This window comes from Somniosus microcephalus, unplaced genomic scaffold (assembly GCF_052327205.1).
Source record: "Somniosus microcephalus isolate GS21.2 unplaced genomic scaffold, FLI_Smic_1.0 scaffold108, whole genome shotgun sequence".
NCBI lineage: Eukaryota > Metazoa > Chordata > Chondrichthyes > Squaliformes > Somniosidae > Somniosus > Somniosus microcephalus.
In genome coordinates this window covers 279,443-302,962 of record NW_028225295.1, presented here as the reverse complement: position 1 = coordinate 302,962, position 23,520 = coordinate 279,443, and the positions used below count along the sequence as shown (strand labels likewise).

Here is a 23,520-nt window from a genome sequence, read left to right as displayed (position 1 = left end):
TGCTTGGATCGGATCACCCACGAGAGTGGGCTCTGTTATTTAGTCAATAAAAACCTTTAGTCACCTTCGTAACTCTTCGCCTTTTATTGGAGGAATTGATAGGTATATCAGGCCTTACCTGGGTCTCGGGAGCCTTTATACAGCCGCTCAGCCCGCGATTCCTGCCGATTCTCGCACTGAGGCCTTACCTGGGTCTCGGGAGCCTTTATACAGCCGCTCTGCCCGCGATTCCTGCCGATTCTCGCACTGAGACCTTACCTGGGTCTCGGGAGCCTTTATACAGCCGCTCAGCCCGTGATTCCCACCGACTCTCGCACTGAGGCCTTACCTGGGTCTCTGGAGCCTTTATACAGCCGCTCAGCCCGCGATTCCCGCCGATTCTCGCACTGAGGCCTTACCTGGGTCTCGGGAGCCTTTATACAGCCGCTCAGCCTGTGATTCCCACCGACTCTCGCACTGAGGCCTTACCTGGGTCTCTGGAGCCTTTATACAGCCGCTCAGCCCGCGATTCCCACCGACTCTCGCACTGAGGCCTTACCTGGGTCTCTGGAGCCTTTATACAGCCGCTCAGCCCACGATTCCCGCCGATTCTCGCACTGAGGCCTTACCTGGGTCTCGGGAGCCTTTATACAGCCGCTCAGCCCACGATTCCCGCCGATTCTCGCACTGAGGCCTTACCTGGGTCTCGGGAGCCTTTATACAGCCGCTCAGCCCGCGATTCTCGCACTGAGGCCTTACCTGGGTCTCGGGAGCCTTTATACAGCCGCTCAGCCCACGATTCCCGCTGATTCTCGCACTGAGACCTTACCTGGTCTCTGGGGCCTTTATACAGCCGCTCAGCCCGCGATTCCCGCTGATTCTCTCACTGAGACCTTACCTGGGTCTCGGGAGCCTTTATACAGCCGCTCAGCCCACGATTCCCACCGATTCTCGCACTGAGGCCTTACCTGGGTCTCTGGAGCCTTTATACAGCCGCTCAGCCCGCGATTCCTGCCGATTCTCGCACTGAGGCCTTACCTGGGTCTCGGGAGCCTTTATACAGCCGCTCTGCCCGCGATTCCTGCCGATTCTTGCACTGAGGCCTTACCTGGGTCTCGGGAGCCTTTATACAGCCGCTCAGCCCGTGATTCCCACCGACTCTCGCACTGAGGCCTTACCTGGGTCTCTGGAGCCTTTATACAGCCGCTCAGCCCGCGATTCCCGCCGATTCTCGCACTGAGGCCTTACCTGGGTCTCGGGAGCCTTTATACAGCCGCTCAGCCTGTGATTCCCACCGACTCTCGCACTGAGGCCTTACCTGGGTCTCTGGAGCCTTTATACAGCCGCTCAGCCCGCGATTACCACCGATTCTCGCATTGAGGCCTTACCTGGGTCTCTGGAGCCTTTATACAGCCGCTCAGCCCACGATTCCCGCCGATTCTCGCACTGAGGCCTTACCTGGGTCTCGGGAGCCTTTATACAGCCGCTCAGCCCACGATTCCCGCCGATTCTCGCACTGAGGCCTTACCTGGGTCTCGGGAGCCTTTATACAGCCGCTCAGCCCACGATTCCCGCTGATTCTCACACTGAGGCCTTACCTGGGTCTCGGGAGCCTTTATACAGCCGCTCAGCCTGCGATTCCCGCTGATTCTCGCACTGAGGCCTTACCTGGGTCTCGGGAGCCTTTATACAGCCGCTCAGCCCACGATTCCCGCCGATTCTCGCATTGAGGCGTTACCTGGGTCTCGGGAGCCTTTATACAGCCGCTCAGCCCACGATTCCCACCGATTCTCGCACTGAGGCCTTACCTGGGTCTCTGGAGCCTTTATACAGCCGCTCAGCCCGCGATTCCCGCCGATTCTCGCACTGAGGCCTTACCTGGGTCTCGAGAGCCTTTAGACAGCCGCTCAGCCCACGATTCCCGCTGATTCTCGCACTGAGGCCTTACCTGGGTCTCGGGAGCCTTTATACAGCCGCTCAGCCCGCGATTCCCGCTGATTCTCGCACTGAGACATTACCTGGTCTCTGGGGCCTTTATACAGCCGCTCAGCCCGCGATTCCCGCTGATTCTCGCACTGAGACCTTACCTGGGTCTCGGGAGCCTTTATACAGCCGCTCAGCCCACGATTCCCACCGATTCTCGCACTGAGGCCTTACCTGGGTCTCGGGAGCCTTTATACAGCCGCTCAGCCCGTGATTCCCACCGACTCTCGCACTGAGGCCTTACCTGGGTCTCTGGAGCCTTTATACAGACGCTCAGCCCGCGATTCCCGCCGATTCTCGCATTGAGGCCTTACCTGGGTCTCGGGAGCCTTTATACAGCCGCTCAGCCCACGATTCCCGCCGATTCTCGCACTGAGGCCTTACCTGGGTCTCGGGAGCCTTTATACAGCCGCTCAGCCCGCGATTCTCGCACTGAGGCCTTACCTGGGTCTCGGGAGCCTTTATACAGCCGCTCTGCCCGCGATTCCTGCCGATTCTCGCATTGAGGCCTTACCTGGGTCTCTGGAGCCTTTATACAGCCGCTCTGCCCGCAATCCCTGCTGATTCTCGCACTGAGGCCTTATCTGGGTCTCTGGAGCCTTTATACAGCCGCTCAGCCCGCGATTCCCGCCGATTCTCGCACTGAGGCCTTACCTGGGTCTCGGGAGCCTTTATACAGCCGCTCAGCCTGCGATTCCCGCCGCACTGTCGGGGGGGCAGTACTGAGGGAGCGCCGCACTGTCGGGGGGGCAGTACTGAGGGTGCGCCGCACTGTCGGAGGGGCAGTACTGAGGGAGTGCCGCACTGTCGGAGGGGCAGTGCTGAGGGAGTGCCGCACTGTCGGAGGGGCAGTACTGAGGGAGCGCCGCACTGTCGGAGGGGCAGTACTGAGGGAGCGCCGCACTGTCGGGGGGGCAGTACTGAGGGAGCGCCGCACTGTCGGGGGGGCAGTACTGAGGGAGCGCCGCACTGTCGGAGGGGTAGTACTGAGGGAGCGCTGCACTGTCGGATGGGCAGTACTGAGGGAGCGTCGCACTGTCGGAGGGGCAGTTCTGAGGGAGCGCCGCCGTGTCATAGGGTCAGTACTGAGGGAGTGCCGCACTGTCGGAGGGGCAGTACTGAGGGAGCGCCACACTGTTGGAGGGGCAGTACTGAGGGAGCGCCACACTGTCGGAGGGGTAGTACTGAGGGAGCGCTGCACTGTCGGATGGGCAGTACTGAGGGAGTGTCGCACTGTCGGAGGGGCAGTTCTGAGGGAGCGCCGCAGTGTCATAGGGTCAGTACTGAGGGAGCGCCACACAGTTGGAGGGGCAGAACTGAGGGAGCGCCGCACTGTCGGAGGGGCAGTACTGAGGGAGCGCCGCACTGTCGGGGGGGCAGAGCTGAGGGAGCGCCGCACTGTCAGTGGGGCAGTGCTGAGGGAGCGCCGCACTGTCGGAGGAGCAGTGCTGAGGGAACGCTGCACAGTCGGGGGGCAGTACTGAGGGAGCGCCGCACTGTTACATAAGAACATAAGAAATAGGAGCAGGAGTAGGCCATTCGGCCCCTCGAGCCTGCTCCACCATTCAATAAGATCATGGCTGATCTGATCCTAACCTCAAATCTTCTATCCCTCTCCATCCACCCGAACCCATGTGATCTCCCGGGAGAGGCGAAAAACCAGATAAAAAACCCAATGGCCAATTTGGGAGGAAAAATCTGGGAAATTCCTCTCCGACCCATCTAGGCGATCGAAACTCATCCAGGAGATCACTCTGTCCCTATATTTTCTACAGTACTTACCTTCTGTAAAGGCGATCTCCACCCAACCAGAAACAGGAATAAAATCATCTCCTGAAATCTAACACAGAATTAGAACACAAGAAGTAGGAGCAGAACCAGGCTACACGGCCCCTGGGCCCACTCCACTACCCACAGGGCCACGACCATTCCGAACCTAGACTCATGTCCAATTTCCTGCCCGCTCCCCGTAACCCTTAATTCCCTTTACTTCTAGGAAACTATCTATTTCTGTTTTAAATTTATTTAATGATGTAGCTTCCACAGCTTTCTGGGGCAGCAAATTCCACAAACCTACCACCCTCTGAGTGAAGAAGTTTCTCCTCATTTCAGTTTTGAAAGAGCAGCCCCTTATTCTAAGATTATGCCCCCTAGTTCTAGTTTCACCCATCATTGGGAACATCTCACCGCATCCACCCGATCAAGCCCCTTCACAATCTTACATGTTTCAATAAGATCGCCTCTCATTCTTCTGAACTCCAATGAGTAGAGTCCCAATCTACTCAACCTCTGCTGATATGACCACCCCCTCATCCCCGGGATTAACCGAGTGAACCTTCTTTGGACTGACTCGAGAGCAAGAATGTCTTTTCTTAAGTATGGACACCAAAACTGTATGCAGTATTCCAGGGGCAGTGCTGAGGGAGCACCACCCTGTCGGAGGGGCAGTACTGAGGGAGCGCTGCACTGTCGGAGGGCGAATACTGAGGGAGCGCCACTTTGTCGGAGGGGCAGTACTGAGGGAGCGCCGCACTGTCGGAGGGTCAGTACTGAGGGAGTGCCACACTGTCGTAGGGGCAGTACTGAGGGAGCGCCACACTGTCGGAGGGGCAGTACTGAGGGAGCGCCGCCCTGTCGGAGGGGCAGTACTGAGGGAGAGCTGCACTGTCGGAGGAGCAGTACTGAGGGAGCGCTGCACTGTCGGAGGAGCAGTACTGAGGGAGCGCTGCACTGTCGGCGGGGCAGTACTGAGGGAGTGCCGCACTGTTGGAGGGGCAGTACTGAGGGAGCACTGAACTGTCAGAGGGGCAGTACTGAGGGAGCGCCGCACTGTCGGGTGGGCAATACTGAGGGAGTGCTGCACTGTAGGCGGGGCAGTACTGAGGGAGCGCCGCACTGTCGGGTGGGCAATACTGAGGGAGTGCTGCACTGTAGGCGGGGCAGTACTGAGGGAGCGCCGCACTGTCGGAGGGGTAGTACTGAGGGAGCGCCGCACTGTTGGAGGGTCAGTACTGAGGGAGTGCCACACTGTCATAGGGGCAGTACTGAGGGAGCGCCACACTGTCGGAGAGGCAGTACTGAGGGAGCGCCGCCCTGTCGGAGGGGCAGTACTGAGGGAGAGCTCCACTGTCGGAGGAGCAGTACTGAGGGAACGCTGCACTGTCGGAGCAGCAGTACTGAGGGAGCACTGCACTGTCGGCGGGGCAGTACTGAGGGAGTGCCGCACTGTCGGAGGGGCAGTACTGAGGAAGCACTGAACTGTCAGAGGGGCAGTACTGAGGGAGCGCCGCACTGTCGGGGGGGCAGTACAGAGGGAGCGCTGCGCTGTAGGCGGGGCAGTACTGAGGGAGCGTTGCACTGTCGGAGGGTCAGTACTGAGGGAGCACTGCACTGTCGAAGGGGCAGTACTGAGGGAGCGCCGCACTGTCGGAGGGGCAGTACAGATGGAGCGCCGCATTGTCGTAGGGGCAGTAATGAGAGAGCGCCGCACTGTCGGGGGGGCAGAGCTGAGTGAGCGCCGCACTGTTGGAGGAGCAGTGCTGAGGGAGCGCTGCACAGCCGGGAGGCTGAATACTGAGGGAGCGCCACATTGTCGGAGGGGCAGTACTGAGGGAGCGCCGCACTGTCGGAGGGTCAGTACTGAGGGAGCGCCGCCCTGTCAGAGGGGCAGTACTGAGGGAGCGCTGCACTGTCGGAAGGGCAGTGCTGAGGGAGCGCCGCACTGTCGGGGGTGCAGTACTGAGGCAGCGCCACACTGTCGGGGCAGTACTGAGTGAGTGCCGCACTGTCGGACGGGCAGTACTGAGGGAGCTCCGCACTGTCGGAGGGGCAGTACTGAGGGTGCTTCGCACTGTCGGAGGGTCAGTACTGAGGGAGTGCCACACTGTCGGAGGGGCAGTACTAAGGGAGCATCGCAGTGTCGGAGGGTCGGTACTGAGGGAGTGCCACCCTGTCGGAGGGGCAGTACTGATGGAGCGCCGCACTGTCGGGGGGGCAGCACTGAGGGAGCGCCGCACTGTTGGGGCAGTACTGAGGGAGCGCCGCACTGTCGGAGGGGCAGTACTGAGGGAGCGCCGCACTGTCGGAGGGTCAGTACTGATGGAGCGCCGCACTGTCGGAGGGGCAGTGCTCAGGGAGCGCTGCTCCACCGGAGGGGCAGTACTGAGGGAGTGCTACACTGTCGGAGGGTCAGTACTGAGGGAGTGCCGCACTGTCGGAGGGGCAGTGCTCAAGGAGCGCTGCTCCATCGGAGGGACAGTGCTGCGGGAGAGCCGCATTGTCGGAGGGGCAGTACTGAGGGAGCGCTGCACTGTCGGAGATGCCGTCCTACGGATGAGACGTTAAACCGAGGCCCCCGTCTGCCCCCTCAGGTGGATGTAAAAGATCCCATGATGCTATTTCGAAGAAGTTATCCCTGGTGTTTTGTGCCCAATATTTATCCCTCAATCAACATGACGAAAACAGATTATCTGGTCATTATCACATTGCTGTTTGCGGAAGCTTGCTGTGCGCAAATTGGCTGCCGCGTTTCCCACATTACAACAGTGACTACACTTCAAAAGTACTTCATTGGCTGTAAAGCGCTTTGGGACGTCCGGTGGTCGTGAAAGGCAGTTAAGAAGGCAAATGGTATGCTGGCCTTCATACAAGAGGATTTGAGTACAGGAGTAAAGAAGTCTTACTCCAATTATATCTTCTTCTTTCTTCTTAGGCAGTCCCTCGGAACCGAGGATGACTTGCTTCCACATTAAAAATGAGTTCTCGGGTGTAAGGGTAAACCGGGAGAGCTTCTTCTCCCCGAGACGGACCCTCTGATATAAAGGGTCGACTGGATCCATGTTTATCTGTAATTTAAACAGAGGTCTGGTTGTCTTCCGAGCTCTTTCCCCTAGAGGAGAGGGTAGAATGGGGGTCTTTAGTGTTAAATGGTTTCACCTGGGTCCATTGCTTCCATCACATACCCATCGGTTCCTGTAGACAAACACACGTATCACTTGTCATTAATACAGTACATGGCCCCATCCAACGGGCCCCATTCCCTTTCTTCCGATAACTTGCGTCATTACTTGTTGACCTATTCTGGGCAACTCGTCTGGTTTAAGTCCAGCATTCTGCTTTTCTAGATCTTTAATCTGTTGTTGGTTCCTTACTTCTTTATTTAGTGCTTGTACCTCCTTATTTAGTTGTACTAAGTATCGCCTTAATCTATCTTGCACTGTTCCTGGTCTTAAATACATATTTTGGTTCTGTCTTCACAAAGGAGGACAGAAATAACATCCCAGAGATGTCGGGGAACATAGGGTCTAATGAAAGGGAGGAACTGATAGAAATCAGTATTTGTAGGGAAATTGACGGGATTGAAGGCCGATAAATCCCCAGGGCTGATAATCTACATCCTAGGGTACTTAATGAAGTGGCCCTAGAAATAGTAGATGCATTGCTGGTCATCTTCCAACATTCGATGGAATCTGGAACAGTACCCATGGATTGGCAGGTAGCTAATGTTACCCCACTATTCAAAAAAGGTGGTAGAGAGAAAACGGGGAATTACAGATCGGTAGTGGGGAAAATGCTAGAGTCCATTATAAAGGATGTAATAGCAGAGCACTTGGAAAAATGTGACTGGATCGGACAAAGTCAACATGGAGTGTCCCTAAACTTACATAGAAACATTGAAGATAGGAGCAGGAGTAGGCCATTTGGCCCCTCGAGCCTGCTCCACCATTCAATGTTCAAGTTTCTGGAGTGAGACTTGAAGCCACAACTTTGTGCCTCAGAGGCAAGAGTGCTACCCACAGAGCCACTGGCTGACACTAAAGAACAAGCAGTTCTGACGAAAGGCCATCGACCTGAAACGTTAACTCTGTTTCTCTCTCCACAGATGCTGCCTGACCTGCTGAGTATTTCCAGCATTTTCTGTTTTTATTAAAGAAACGAGGGAGTGATTGCTGACAGGGGGAATGTTGGGTCGTCCTGCACATGCGCACCTCCCTGGCGGCTGAGGCGAAACACCGACTCGCCCCCACCTGAGCCGCTCATGCATACCAGATGTTGCGGCTCCACATGCGCGCCCGATGTTCCAACCGCGGGGTTTTGTGCGCTGAGCATGCGCGTTGCGGACCGATCAGGACGGGCGATTGTGGAGCAGGAGGGAGAGCGTGGGGGCCATGAGCACATGTGCAGGACTCAGAGTCAACAGAGCGCTTTCTGGAGCATTGGGGCTTGTGGGTATTGCAGCCGCCATTACTGTTGATCCTTTCAAACAACCTGTGCAGCAGCTGGGGCCTGAAAATCAGCTTCACTGCCCCTAGGGTCAGAAAGGGGAAAATTAAACAACAGTTTGCCTCTGATCCTTTTCTGATCTCAATTTACAGGGTTATAGAAGTGGAGCAGTTACAGGCGGGAAGCTCAGACCAAACATCACGTCAAGATCTGACAGAGTCGCTCGATTCATCAGGACCTGAATATCATCGGCCTTTGCACATGGAAGGAGAAAGCAGCGATCGCAGCGATGACAAACCGCACAAGTGTTCGGTGTGTGGACGAGGATTCAGCCGATCGCCTGACCTGGCGAGACACATACACCGTCACACCAGGGAGAAACCGGGTAAAGGTGGGGACGGTGGGAAGGGATTCAGTTCCCCGTCTACGTTGGAAGTTCAACGGCGCAGTCACACCAGGGACAGTCCGTCCACCTGCTCCGTGTGTGGAAAGGGATTTGTTTGTTCATCCCACCTGCAAACACACCAGCGAGTTCACACTGATGAGAGACCATTTCAGTGTTCTGACTGTGGGAAGAGCTTTAAAAGCCCCGGGCATCTGAAGAAACACCAGCTTGTTCACACTGATGAGAGACCATTTCAGTGTTCTGACTGTGGGAAGAGCTTTAAAAGCACTGGGGATCTGAAGCGACACCAGCTTGTTCACACTGATGAGAGACCATTTCAATGCTCTGACTGTGGGAAGAGCTTTAAAAGCCCTGGGGAACTGAAGGAACACCAGCTTGTTCACACTGATGAGAGACCATTTCAGTGTTCTGACTGTGGGAAGAGCTTTAAAAGCACTGGGGATCTGAAGCGACACCAGCTTGTTCACACTGATGAGAGACCATTTCAATGTTCTGACTGTGGGAAGAGCTTTAAAAGCCCCAGGGAACTGAAGGAACACCAGCTTGTTCACACTGATGAGAGACCATTTCAGTGTTCTGACTGTGGGAAGAGCTTTAAAAGCCCCGGGGAACTGAAGGAACACCAGCTTGTTCACACTGATGAGAGACCATTTCAGTGTTCTGACTGTGGGAAGAGCTTTAAAAGCACTGGGGATCTGAAGCGACACCAGCTTGTTCACACTGATGAGAGACCATTTCAATGCTCTGACTGTGGGAAAAGCTTTAAAAGCGCCAGGGAACTGAAGCAACACCAACTTGTCCACACTGATGAGAGACCATTTCAGTGTCCTAACTGTGGGAAGAGCTTTAAAATCCCCCGGGAGCTCAAGCTACACCAGCTTGTTCACACTGATGAGAGGCCGTTTAAATGTTCTGACTGTGGGAAGAGTTTTAAAAGCTCCGGGAGTCTGAAGGGACACCAGCTTGTTCACACTGATGAGAGACCATTCACCTGCTCCGAATGTGGGAAGGGATTCACTCAGTCATTCAACCTCCTGTCACACCAGCGAGTTCACACTGGGGAGAGCCCGTTCACCTGCTCCATGTGTGGGAAGGGATTCACTCATTCATCCAACCTCCTGTCACACCAGCGAGTTCACACTGGGGAGAGACCGTTCACCTGCTCCATGTGTGGGAAGGGATTCACTCATTCATCCACCATGCAGACACACCAGCTTGTTCACACTGACGAGAGACCCTTTAAATGTTCTGACTGTGGGAAGAGTTTTAAAAGCTCCGCGGAGCTCAAGCGACACCGGCTCCTCCACACTGGAGAGAGGCCATTCACCTGCTCCGTGTGTGGGAAGGGATTCACTCTGTCATCCACCCTCCTGTCACACCAGCTTGTTCACACTGACGAGAGACCCTTTAAATGTTCTGATTGTGGGAAGAGCTTTAAATGCTCCCGGGAGCTGAAGAAACACCAGCGTGTTCACACTGACAAGAGACCCTTTAAATGTTCTGACTGTGGGAAGAGCTTTAAAAGCTCCGGGGATCTGAAGGAACACCAGCGAGTTCACACTGACGAGAGACCGTTTCAGTGTTCTGACTGTGGGAAGAGCTTTAAAAGCTCCGGGGATCTGAAGGAACACCAGCGAGTTCACACGGACGAGAGACCGTTTCAGTGTTCTGACTGTGGGAAGAGCTTTAAAAGCTCCGGGGATCTGAAGGAACACCAGCGAGTTCACACTGAGGAGAGACCGTTTCAGTGTTCTGACTGTGGGAAGAGCTTTAAAAGCTCCGGGGATCTGAAGGAACACCAGCGAGTTCACACTGACGAGAGACCTTTTAAATGTTCTGACTGTGGGAAGAGCTTTAAAAGCTCTACGAGCCTTAAGAGACACCAGCGTGTTCACACTGATCATCGAATCTAACAGCACAGAAGGAGGTGATTCGGCCCATCCTGTCTGTGCCGGCTCTTTGAAAGAGCTGTCCAATTTAGTCCCAAACCCCAGCTTTATCCCCAGAACTCTGCAAACTAGTCCTCTTCAAGTACGTGTACAATTACCGTTTGAAAGTTCCTGTAGAACCTGATTCCAGCATCCTTTCAGATGGTGCGTTCCAGATCTTAACAACCCTCTGTGTGAAAACAATTCTCCTCATTTCCCTCTAGTTCTTTTAGCAACTATTTTAAAGCTGTGACCTTTGGTTACCGACCCACTTGCCAGAGTGAACAGTTTCTCCCTACTTGCTCGATCAAAACCACTCATCATTTTGAACACCTCTATTTGGCCTCCTTTTAACCTTCTCTGCTCTAAGGGGAACAATCCCAGCTTCTCCAATCTCTCCACATAACTGAACTCCCTCATCCCTGGTACCATCCTGGTCAACCTCCTCTGTACCCTCTCCAAGGCCTTGACATCCTTCCTAAAGTGTGGTGCCCAGAACTGTACACAAGACTCCAGCTGAGGCCAAAACCCTGCAGCTGCACAAAACCCTGGTTAGACCACACCTGGAGCACTGTGAGCAGTTCTGGGCACCACACCTTCGGAAGGATATATTGGCCTTGGAGGGAGTGCAGCGTAGGTTTACCAGAATGATACCCGGACTTCAAGGGTTAAGTTACGAGGAGAGATTGTACAAATTAGGGTTGTATTCCCTGGAATTTAGAAAGTTAAGGGGTGATCTGATCGAAGTTTTCAGGATATTAAGGGGAACAGATAGGGTAGATAGAGAGAAACTGTTTCCGCTGGTTGGGGATTCTAGGACTAGGAGGCGTAGACTAAAATTAGAGCCAGGCCTTTCAGGAGTGAAATTAGGAAACACTTCTACACACAAAGGATGGTAGAAGTTTGGAACTCCCTTCCACAAACGGCAATTGATGCTAGATCAATTGTTAATTTCAAATCTGAGATTGATAGGTTTTTGTTACTCAAAGGTATTAAGGGATATGGGCCAAAGGCGGGTGTATGGAGTTAGATCACAGATCAGCCATGATCTCATTGAATGGCGGAACAGTCTCGAGGGGCTGAATGGCCTCCTCCTGTCCTATGTTTCTCACTAGTGTTTTGTAAAGGTTTAGTGTAACTTCCTTGTTTTTGTTTTCAATGGCACTATTTACAAAGCCAAGTATCCCACACACTTTCTGAACCGCCTCACCAACTTGCCGCGGCACTTTCTAAGATTTGTGATTATGGACCCCCAGGTCCCTCTGCTCTTGCACCCCCTCAAAATAGTCCCATTTAGATTATACGGCCTCTCCCTGTTGTTTCTCCCAAAGTGCATCACTTCACACTTATCCTCATTTAATTCCATCTGCCTTGTGTCTGCTCATTTCACAGTCTGTCTCTGTCCTTCTGAAGTCTGCTACTACTATGCTCACTATTTACTAAGTTGCCAAGTTTTGTATCATCTGTAAATTTCAAACTTGTACACCTATACCCAAGTCCAGGTCAGTTATATATAACAAGAAAAGCAATGGTCCTAATCCCGACCCCTGGGGAACCCACTGCATACTCCCCTCCAGTCAGAAAAACATCCCTCAGCACTGCTCACTGTCTCCTATCCCTCAGCCAATTATATACACAAATTGCCATCAGCCCTTTAATACCATGTGCTTCTCTTTTCCGAGTAGGTCTCTTGTGTGGTACTTTATCAAATGCCTTTTGAAAGTCCATAAGAACATAAGAAATAGGACCAGGAGTGGGCCATACGGCCCCTCGAGCCTGCTCCGCCATTCAATAAGATCATGGCTGATCATCAACCTCAACTCTACATTCCCGCCCGATCTCCATATCCCTTGATTCCCCTAGAGTCCAACAATCTATCGATCTCAGCCTTGAATATACTCAAAGACTCAGCATTCACAGCCCTCTGGGGCAGAGAATTCCAGAGATTCACAACCCTCTGAGTGAAGAAATTCCTCCTCATCTCGGTCTTAAATGGCCGACCCCTTATCCTGAGACTATGCCCCCTAGTTCTAGACACTCCAGCCAGGGGAAACAACCTCTCAGCATCTACCCTGTCAATCCCCTTCAGAATCTTGTATGTTTCAATGAGATCACCTCTCATTCTTCTAAACTCCAGAGAGTATCGGCCCATTCTACACAATCTCTCATCATAGGACAGCCCTCTCATCCCAGGAATCAATCTAGTGAACCTTCGTTGCACCGCCTCCAAGGCAAGTATATCCTTCCTTAGATAAGGAGACCAGGACTGTGCACAGTACTCCAGGTGTGGTCTCACCAAGGCCCTGTACAATTGGAGCAAGACTTCCTTACTCTTATACTCCAACCCCCTTGCAATAAAGGCCAACATGCCATTTGCCTTCCTTATTGCTTGCTGTACCTGCATGCTAGCTTTCTGTGTTTCTTGCACGAGGACACCCAAATCTCTCTGAACACCAACATTTGAAAGTTTCTCACCATTTAAAAAATATTCTGTTTTTCTATTCTTCCTACCAAAGTGAATAACCTCACATTTCCCTACATTATACTCCATCTACCACCTTACTGCCCACTCACTCAGTCTATCTATATCCCTTTACAGACTCTCTGTGTTCTCCTCACAGCTTACTGTCCCACCTAGCTTTGTATCAGCAGCAAACTTCGATACATGACACTCGGTCCCTTCATCTGGGTCATTAATGTAGATTGTAAATAGCTGAGGCCCCAACACTGATCCACGCGGCACCCCACTAGTTACAGCCTGCCAACCTGAAAAAGATCCGTTTATCCCTACTCTTTGTTTTCAGTCCGTTAACCAATCCTCTATCCATGCTACTATATTACCCCAACCCCGTGAGCCCTAATCTTGTGTAATAATCTTTTATGTGGCACCTTGTCGAATGCCCTTTGGAAATCCAAATATACTACATCCACTGGTTCCCCTTTATCTACCCTGCTAGTTACATCCTCAGATAACTCTAATAAATTTGTCAAACACGATTTCCCTTCCATAAAACCATGGTGACTCAGCCTACCCATGTTATGATTTTCTAAGTGCCCTGATACAACTTCCGTAACAATGGATTCCAGCATTTTCCCAACGACTGATGTCAGGCTAACTGGCCTGTCGGTCCCTGTTTTTGCTCTCCCTCCTTTCTTGAATAGCGGTGTTACATTTGCGATCTTCCAATCCGCTGGGACCGTTCTAGAACCTCGGGAATTTTGGAAGATCAAAACCAATGCATCCACTATCTCTTCAGCCACCTCTTTTAGAACCCGAGGATGTAGGCCGTCAGGTCCAGGGGATTTGTCGGCTTTTAGTCCCATTAGTTTCTCTAGTACTTTACATTAAGTTCCTCACCCTCATTAAACCCTCGGTTCCCCACCATCTTTGGTATGCTTTTGTGTCTTCTACTGTGAAGAGATACAAAATATTTGTTTTATCGTTTCTGCCATTTCCTTATTCCCCATAATAATTTCTCCTGTCTCTACCTCTAAGGGACCAACGTTGTCAGCTGTGGCTCAGTGGGCAGCTCACTCGCCTCTGGGTCAAAGGGCGGTGGGTTCAAGTCCCACTCCAGAGACTCGAGCACATAAAGCTAGGCTGACACTCCAGTGCAGTGCTGAGGGAGTGCTGCACTGTCGGAGGGGCCGTCTTTCAGATGAGACGTTAAACCAAGGCCCCGTCTGCTCTCTCAGGTGGATGTAAAAGATCCCCTGGCAGTATTTTGAAGAAGAGCAGGGGAGTTATCCCCGTTGCCAATATTTATCCTGCAACCAACGTAACAAAAACCGATTATCTGGTCATTATCACACTGCTGTTTGTGGGAGCTTGCTGAGTGAAAATTGGCTGCTGCACTTCCCACATTACAACAGTGACTACACTTCAAAAAGTAAAGCGCTTTGAGACGTCCAGTGGTCGTGAATGGCGCTATAGAAATGCAAGTCTTTCTTTACTTTTGCTACTCTCTTCCTTTTTGATGCTTTTGATTTAATGATTAAACATTTAAGAAATTATTGCAGTGACAAAGGCTGCCTGTGAAACTGGAGGAAATTTGTCTTTAAATATTCTTTTTTTAATGTAAGATTGAACATTTTATTTACAGTAAGTGACATTTACAGAGCTCAGGTCTCAGCTCTTTGTACAAAGTCACAAGCCCTCATGCCTACAAGACAGGGGTCCCAGTCTCTACAAGCTTCTTGATCATCTTCACTTGTTCATCCAGATAGCGGGTCTCCAGGAATTCACACAGATGAGGGTCGGCACTCCCAGTGGAGAGTTTGTGCAGATCCAGCAGACTCTGGTTGACATTCTTCTCCATCTGCAGGGCTCTCTGCATCACCGAGCGGAGCCTCTCGCTCTCCTGGCCGAACAAGTGGACTGTAATGAAACTTAAAAACTTAAATTCATTTTTGAAACTTATCAAATTAAATTAAATTCACCCCAGCTGGGGTGACAATGCACTCCAGTCCTCGCGGCACCCACCGGTCTCGGAAGGTCTCAAGTGTGCCGGCAGACACCGCGTGCTCCATCTCCAGGGCCACCCGGGCATGAACATGGCCGCGGAAGAGAGGCAGGCAATTGGGCCGTACGACCCCCTCGACTGCCCGCTGCCTGGACCTGTTTATTGCCATTTTGGCCAGGCTCAGGAGCAGTCCTACAAGGAGGTCCTCCGATCTGCCTGCTCCCCTTTGCACCAGGTGGCCGTAGATCAGGAGCATGGGACTGAAGTGCAACCAAAAATCGAGGAGCAGCCCCTTCAAAAAATGGAACAGGGGCTGCAACCTCTCACATTCCACATAAACATGGAACACGGACTCCTCTAGGCTGCAGAAAAGGCAGGCAGCCTGGGAGTCTGTGAACCTACTTAACATTTTATTGCAAGGGACGGCTCTGTGCAACACCCTCCAGGCCAAGTCCCCAATAGAACAAGGGAGGACTCCCGCAGAGAGAGCCCTCCACTGGGGACCTCCGCCTCCACCAGATGGCAAGATGGCATGCCAAGGCGTGTACGGACGGCAGACGATGATGGCAAAGTGGAGAGTGTGCAGCAGCAGCCCGTACAGGAAACCCCTCCATGCAGAGCTCAAGGGCATGGAGGACATTTCCCCGAGGCGGCTCAAGTTGTGAGGCGCCATTTCCTGAGAGGGGTTTCAGGGTCGTGCGCCGATGAGGAATTCTGTCCGAACGGGGGTCAGTTCGGACGGGATCACCCCATGTGCTTGAGCCTCCTCGATACACCTAGTGGAGTCGGGGCCCACTGCCGCTTTCAGCAACTCGATGGCTTTGGCCGTGCGCCAGATGTTGGCCAAGGACAGGCGCTGTGCCAGCTCTTCTGGCACCATCCAGCCCACTCCTCCACCATATAGCAGGTCCCTGATTCTAGTCACCTTGCCAGGCACAGCCCTGCTCTCCGCCAGCCACCCGATCCAGCAGTCACGGAGGTGCGGATTCCTGAGCAGCGGCTCCCGAAGGAGAACTGCCACTCCTGATGGGGGAGAACTCCGCCTGGAGGCGACGCTGTTCCAGACCCATAGCAGTTCCCGGTAGAAGACAGGCAGCTCCCGCAGGTAGGCATGTGTACCACCCAATTCCACAAACAGGAGCTGCGTGTCATAATTGAGGCTATGCAGCTGACAGAAGAAATACGTCACCAGCGCACACCATCGAGGAGGATTCTCGATGTACAGGTATCTCTGCAGGAGCCGAGTGGGTTTGGAAGGTGCTGCTGAAGAAGTCTTGGCGAGTTGCTGCAGTGCATCTTGTAGATGGTACACACTGCAGCCACAGTGCGCTGGTGGTGGAGGGAGTGAATATTTAAGGTGGTGGATGGGGTGCCAATCAAGTGGGCTGCTTTGTCTTGGATGGTGTCGAGCTTCTTGAGTGTTGTTGGAGCTGCACTCATCCAGGCAAGTGGAGAATATTCTATCACACTCCTGACTTGTGCCTTGTAAATGGTGGTAAGGCTTTGGGGAGTCAGGAGGTGAGACACTTGCCACAGGATACCCAGCCTCTGACCTTTGGAATTCTCTTCCCCAGAGAGCTGTGGAGGCTGGGTCATTGAGTGTGTTTAAGGTGGAGATAGACAGATTTTTGAACGATAAGGGAGTCAAGGGTTATGGGGAGCGGGCAGGGAAGTGGAGTTGAGGCCAAGATCAGATCAGCCATGATTTTATTGAATGGCGGAGCAGGCTCGAGGGTCCAAATGACCTACTCCTGCTCCTACGCCTTATGTTCTTGTGTTTCTCAGCAGCTCCAGCCGCTGAGTTGTGTCTGACACCGCGCATCCGTCCCATGGCCTCGCCCTCTCCTGCTCCACAGGTGCCCGGCCCGCACCGCGCATGCTCAGCACACACCCTGGGCCCCTGTCAATCATCCTCCCCCACGCCTGCGCGCTGGGCCCGAGCTCCAGGCTGCCGCACGGGGCTTTCTTTGTAAAGATGGTGTTGGTGAAGAGCCGCAATCAGTGAGGGAAAGTGAGTTTTGCGAGGGGGCGGAGTGAACCGCAGCACGTGATCGCGGGGCCTGTGACTGACGGGAGCTCTGACCAAAAGGAAGAGCGCGGGCGGAGCTGACTGGCGGCGGGTCCTCCAACCAATGGCGGCGCGGCAAGGGGGCGGGGCCTCCTCTCCAGCTCAGGTGCACTGGGGCCGATTGTGACGCGCTGTCCCCAGGTGAGAACAGCTCAGTCAGCACAGAGCTGGGGCTGGAATCTGGGAGAGGGGCCGCAGGCAGTGGGCCTGGCAAAGGGACAGTCACTGATTGAATAATAAATAGGTAAGGGCACACTAACCTCACATCATATATATATTAATGAATACTTTACATCTGTTTTCACAAAAGAGAGGGACGATGCTGACATCACAATCAGGGAGGAGTGTGAAATATTACATGAAATAAACAGTGTAAGAGGAAGTATTAAGGGGTTTAGCATCTTGGAAAGTGGATAAATCCCCAGGCCCGGATGAAATGTATCCCAGACTGTTAAGAGAAGCAAGAGAGGAAATAGCAGAGGCTCTGACCATCATTTTCCAATCCTCTCTGGCTACAGGGGTGGTGCCGGAGGACTGGAGGACTGCTAACGGGGTACCGTTGTTTAAAAAGGGAGAAAGGGATAGACTGAGTAATTACAGGCCAGTCAGCCTAACCTCGGTGGTGGGAAAATTATTGGGAAAAATTCTGAGGGCCAGGATAAATCTTCATTTAGAAAGACACGGATTAATCAGGGACAGTCAGCATAGATTTGTTAAGGGAAGGTCGTGTCTGACTAACCCGATTGCATTTTTTGAGGAGGTAAGAAGGAGGGTCGATGAGGGTAGTGCATTTGATGTAGTCTATATGGATTTTAGCAAGGCTTTTGATAAGGTCCCACATGGCAGACTGGTCACGAAAGTAAAAGCCCGTGGGATCCAAGGCAAAGTGACAAGTTGGATCCAAAATTGGCTCAAAGGCAGGAAACAAAGGGTAAAGGTCGAAGGGGGTGTTTGTGACTGGAAGGCTGTTTCCAGTGGGGTTCCACAGGGCTCAGTACTGGGTCCCTTGCTTTTTGTGGTATATATCAATGATTTGGGCTTGAATGTAGGAAGTATGATTAAGAAGTTTGCAGATGATGCAAAAGTTGGCCGTGTGGTTGATAATGAAGAAGAAAGCTGCAGACTGCAGGAAGATATCAATGGACTGGTCAGGTGGGCAGAACAGTGGCAAATGGAATTCAATCTGGAGAAGTGTGAGGTAATACATTTGGAGAGGGCTAACAAGGCAAGGGAATACACTATAAATGGTAGGACACTGAGAAGTGCAGAGGATCAGAGGGACCTTGGAGTGAATGTCCACAGATCCCTGAAGGTAGCAGGACAGGTAGATAAGGTGGTTAAGAAGGCATACGGGATACTTGCCTTTATTAGCCGAGGCATAGAATATAAGAGCAGGGAGGTTATGCTTGAACTGTATAAAACACTAGTTAGGCCACAGCTAGAACACTGCGTGCAGTTCTGGTCACCACATTACAGGAAGGATGTGATTGCATTAGAGTGGGTGCAGAGGAGATTTACGAGGATGTTGCCTGGTCTGGGGAATTTTAGCTATGAGGAAAGATTGGATAGGCTGGGGTTGTTTTCTTTGGTACAGAGGAGGCTGAGGGGAGATTTAACTGAGGTGTATAAAATTATGTGGGGCCTAGATAGAGTGGACAGGAAGGACCTATTTCCCTTAGCAGAGAGGTCAATAACCAGGGGGCACAGATATAAAGTAATTGGTCAGAAGTTTAGAGGTGGTTTGAGGAGATTTTTTTTTCACCCAGAGGGTGGTGGGGGTCTGGAACTCACTGCATGAAAGGGTGGTCGAGGCAGAGACCCTCATCACATTTAAAAAGTACTTGGATATGGACTTGAAGTGCCGTAACCTACAAGGCTACGGAGGATAGAATGCCCCAGTCCCCAGGCACGGACATCCAGCACCTCGATCACAGCAACAATTCACAAAACAACGGCAATATAACTTGGAGCAGAGACGTTTAAGTGCAGCTGTGATCGAGGTGCTCAAAATTATGAGGGGTTTTGATCGAGCAAACAAGGAGAAGCTGTTGTCACTGGCAGGAGGGTCGGTAACGAGAGGACACAGATTTCAGATCATTGGCAAGGAATCTAGAGAGGAAATCACAGATCACAGAATCACAGAAACCCCACAGTGCAGATAGAGGCCATTTCGGCCCATCGAGCCTGCACCGACACATATCCCACCCGATCCCCATAACCCCACGTATTTAATCCCCCTAACACTAAGGGTCAATTTATCATAGCCAATCAACCTAACTCGCACATCTTTGGACTGTGGGAGGAAACCGGAGCACCCGGAGGAAACCCACGCAAACACGGGGAGAATGTGCAAACTCCACACAGACAGTCGCCCGAGGCCGGATTCGAACCCGGGTCCCTGGCGCTGTGAGGCAACAGTGCTAACCACTATGCCACCGTGCTGTTTGAGGAGACTTTTTTTACACAGCGAATTGTGATGATCTGGAATGCGCTGCCTGAATGGGAGGTGGAAGCAGATTCAATAGTAACTTTCAAAAGGGAATTGGATATATACTAAAGGCAGAAATTTGCAGGGCTGTGGGGAAACAGCAGGGCAGTGGGACTAATTGCATCGCTCTTTCAGGGAGCCGGCACCAGCATGATGGGCCGAAAGGCATCCTACTGTGCTCTATGATTTTATAACATCAGCTTCTCTCTGCTCACGGGTACTGAGAGAACAGGGAATAATCTTTAAATCCAGCCCAGTTATTGGGGGCTCTTAACATTAACAAGCCCCAGTTGCCTGAATTAACATGGTTCAGTCCTGGATGTGATTAAAGGCATCGGAAACAGTGGAATCAAACCACCGCAGTCACAATGTGGACACTCTGGTGTGTCAGCGGGTGGGATACACCAGGGAATCCCTTTCCACACACTGAGGTTGACTCTAATGATCGGGAGTCCCAGGGTTTCGGATACCAGATAACCAAGCTCACAAGAACACAAATTGTCTCTCCAGACTTTATTAAGAGCGCTGCATAACACAGATCGGGTGATAATTCCCTCAATCTGGAGAATAGAAGTACAGTGGATTCACGCGCGATCTTCTCGAGTCTGTTCCAACTGACAACGGCTTAAGTGGCCTGTTCTTATACACAAGCTTGGTTACCGCTCAGGAAATGGGATTGTTTGGACCCGTCTGTTGACCGCCTCCTGAACTCCTGCTAATTCAGGGAATTTAGTCCATCTGTGACCAGACTATAACCATAAGCCCGTCTGGTTATCACACCTATACGGTCCGTGAAGTTATTAGATTCACACCCAGATGTTGTGCCTTCACTTGTCTGGCACTTCATCCCATAACACGGGTACAGGGGCTCAGTAATGTTTCATTCATCAAAACAACAACAACTTGTATTTATATAGCGCCTTTAATGAAGTAAAACATCCCAAAGCGCTGCACAGGAGTATTTTAAGACAAAATTTGACACCGATCCACATAAGGATAAATTAGGGCAGGTGACCAAAAGCTTGGTCAAAGAGGTAGGTTTTAAGGAGCGTCTTAAAGGAGGAAAGTTGAGTCGTTGAGTATATTCAAGGCTGAGATCGATAGATCCTTGGACTCTAGGGGAATCAAGGGATATGGAGATCGGGCGGGAAAGTGGAGTTGAGGTCGATGATCAGCCATGATCTTATTGAATGGCGGAGCAGGCTCGAGGGGCCGTATGGCCCACTCCTGCTCCTATTTCTTATGTTCTTATGAAAGAGAGGTAGCGAGCTGGGCAGGTTTAGGCAGGGAATTCCAGAGCTTAGGGTCGAGGCAACAGAAGGCACGGCCACCAGTGGTGGAGCGATTAAAATCAGGGATGCACAAGAGGCCAGAATTGGAAGAGCACAGATATCTCGGGGGGTTGTGGGGCTGGAGGAGATTACAGAGAAAGGGAGGGGCGAGGCCAAGGAGGGATTTGAAAACAAGGATGAGAATTTTGAAATCAAGGTGCTGCTTAACAGGGAGCCAATGTAGGTCAGCGAGCACAGGGGTGATGGGTGAACAGGACTTGGTGCGAGTTAGGACATGGGCAGCCGAGTTTTGGATGACCTCAGGTTTACGTAGGGGTCAAAGACAAAGTACAACATCATACACGTCAGCTTAACAGAATCTCATCATATTTATGGGGCCATCAATATAAAATAGTCTCTGACAGATTAAGTAGGGAATTCAGGAGAAATGTCTTTACCCAGAGAATGGTGAGAATGGGGAACTCGCTACCACAGGGAGTAGTTGAGGTGAACAGCACAGATGCATTTATGGGGAAGCCACACAAGGGAGAAAGGAATGGGAGGAGATGTTGATCGGGTTAATTGAAGTAGAGTGGGTGTGGAGCATAAACACTGGCATGGACCAGTTGGGTCGAATGGCCTGTTTCTGTGCTGTACATTCTATGTAACACCATGAACAGTCAATCAAAGGGAATCATCAGCACAACAGTCTTAAAGATTAAACAGCAGTCCAAGAATTTATAAAACATTCATCCATTCCACGTTCATGTCGCCCCAGCTACAGAACAGTGTGAACTCGCTGGTGTCTCTTCAGGTCCTTCAGCGATTTAAAGCTCTTAGCACAGTCAGAACACTTACATGGTTTCTCATCAGTGTGAACTCGCTGGTGTCTCACCAGGTGGGATGACAGACTGAATCCCTTCCCACACACGGAGCAGGTGAACAGCTTCTCCCCAGTGTGTGTACGCTGGTGTGTCGTCAAATTTCCAGTGCTTTTAAACCTCTTCCCACAGTCAGAACATTTAAACGGCCTCTCTCCAGTGTGAACTCACTGGTGTTCGAGCAGAGTTGAGGAATGAGTGAATCCCATCCCACACACGGAGCAGGTGAGTGGCCTCTCCCCAGTGTGAACTCGCTGGTGTCTATGGAGGCTGGATAACTGAGTGAATCCCTTCCCACATTCAATACACGTGAACGGCGCTCCCCAGTGTGAACTCGCTGGTGTATCTGGAGCTTGGATAACTCTGCGAATCCCTTCCCACACACGGAGCAGGAGAATGGTTTCTCCCCAGTGTGAACTCGCTGGTGTCTATGGAGGCTGGATAACTCTGCGAATCCCTTCCCACACACGGAGCAGGTGAACGGTCTCTCCCCGGTGTCAACTCGCTGGTGTATCTGGAGCTTGGATAACTCTGCGAATCCCTTCCCACACACGGACCAGGTGAACGGCCTCTCCCTGGTGTGAGTGCGCTGATGAGTTTCCAGCTTGGATGGATAATCGAATCTCTTCCCACAGTCCCCACATTTCCACCATTTCTCCGTGGTGCGGGTGTCCTTGCGTTTCTCCAGGTTGGACGATCAGTTGAAGCCTCGTCCACACACAGAACACGTGTACGGTTTCTCCCCGCTGTGAATGGTGCGATGATTTTTCAGGCTGTGTAACTGGTTAAACCTCTTTCCACAGTCAGTGCACTGGAACACTCTCACTCGGGTGTGTGTTTTCCAGTCACACTGATGTTTGAAATCTTTTCCCACAGACAGAAGAGACAAACATTTGTCCTTCCATATTCAAAGGTGATATACCTATCAATTCAGTTCATGAAAAGCGATGAGTTAAGTTAGTAACTATAGGTTTTTATTGGCTAAATAACAGAGCCCACCCTTGTGGGTGATCGGATCCAACAAGGAGGAATACCAGCCAGTCGACCACCTTTATACCTGGGCAAGCAGGCAGAGCCATGGGCGGAGTCAGCTGTGGTCAGCCCAGGTATAACAGCGTGGCAAGAGGTGACCTTGTGTAGTGATACAACAGTGTAAACAGTGATAACCATAGTGTAACGATATAAACAGTGATAACCATAGTGTAACGATAGTGAACGATAAAAGTGGTTTACCACAAAGGTCAATAATATTCAGGTCCTGATGAATGGAGTGACTCTGTCAGATCTTGATGTGATGTTTGGTTTGAGTTTCCCGTCTGTAAATCCTCCCATTCTCACACCCTGTAAAAGGAGTTTACAAAAGTCATCACTGTAAATACAGGATAGAAATTCAGAACAGACAATTCTAGTTTCTGTGGAACATTCTTTCCTCTCTTGTTCCCCCAAAGCTGTAAATCCCCGTCCCACACACTCTCCCTCCTCCCTGTGCTGAAATCCAAACCCATCGCACCATCTCCAACATTTCTTTCCTCCACTCCCAGTTTTCCCCCCTCCCTTTACTCTGGTTGGGTTCAGTTCTACACCCGCTGTGTGCAGAGTGAGAATAAAATCAATGAATCAATGATTGTCTCTCCTGGTCACTGGGACCCTGAAACCCCGCCCACCCTTTGTTCCTGTACGAAGATGGCCGTGCATGTGCCGTGCTGCAGGTGGAACCGGTCTTCTTTCCTCCACCAAGATGGCCACCCGTAACCCGGGCCTGTCACTGATAAAAAGCCTCACAGCTGCCGTCCGGTGGAAAATAGACCGGGCCGCGGGATCTCATTCGGGC

At 51.8% G+C, this 23,520-nt stretch overlaps 1 pseudogene; it reads right to left on the bottom strand.

Moving 5' to 3' along the window:
* LOC147083059 (uncharacterized) overlaps positions 1-23,520 on the bottom strand; it is a 58,462-nt pseudogene that overhangs the window by 31,266 nt on the left and 3,676 nt on the right.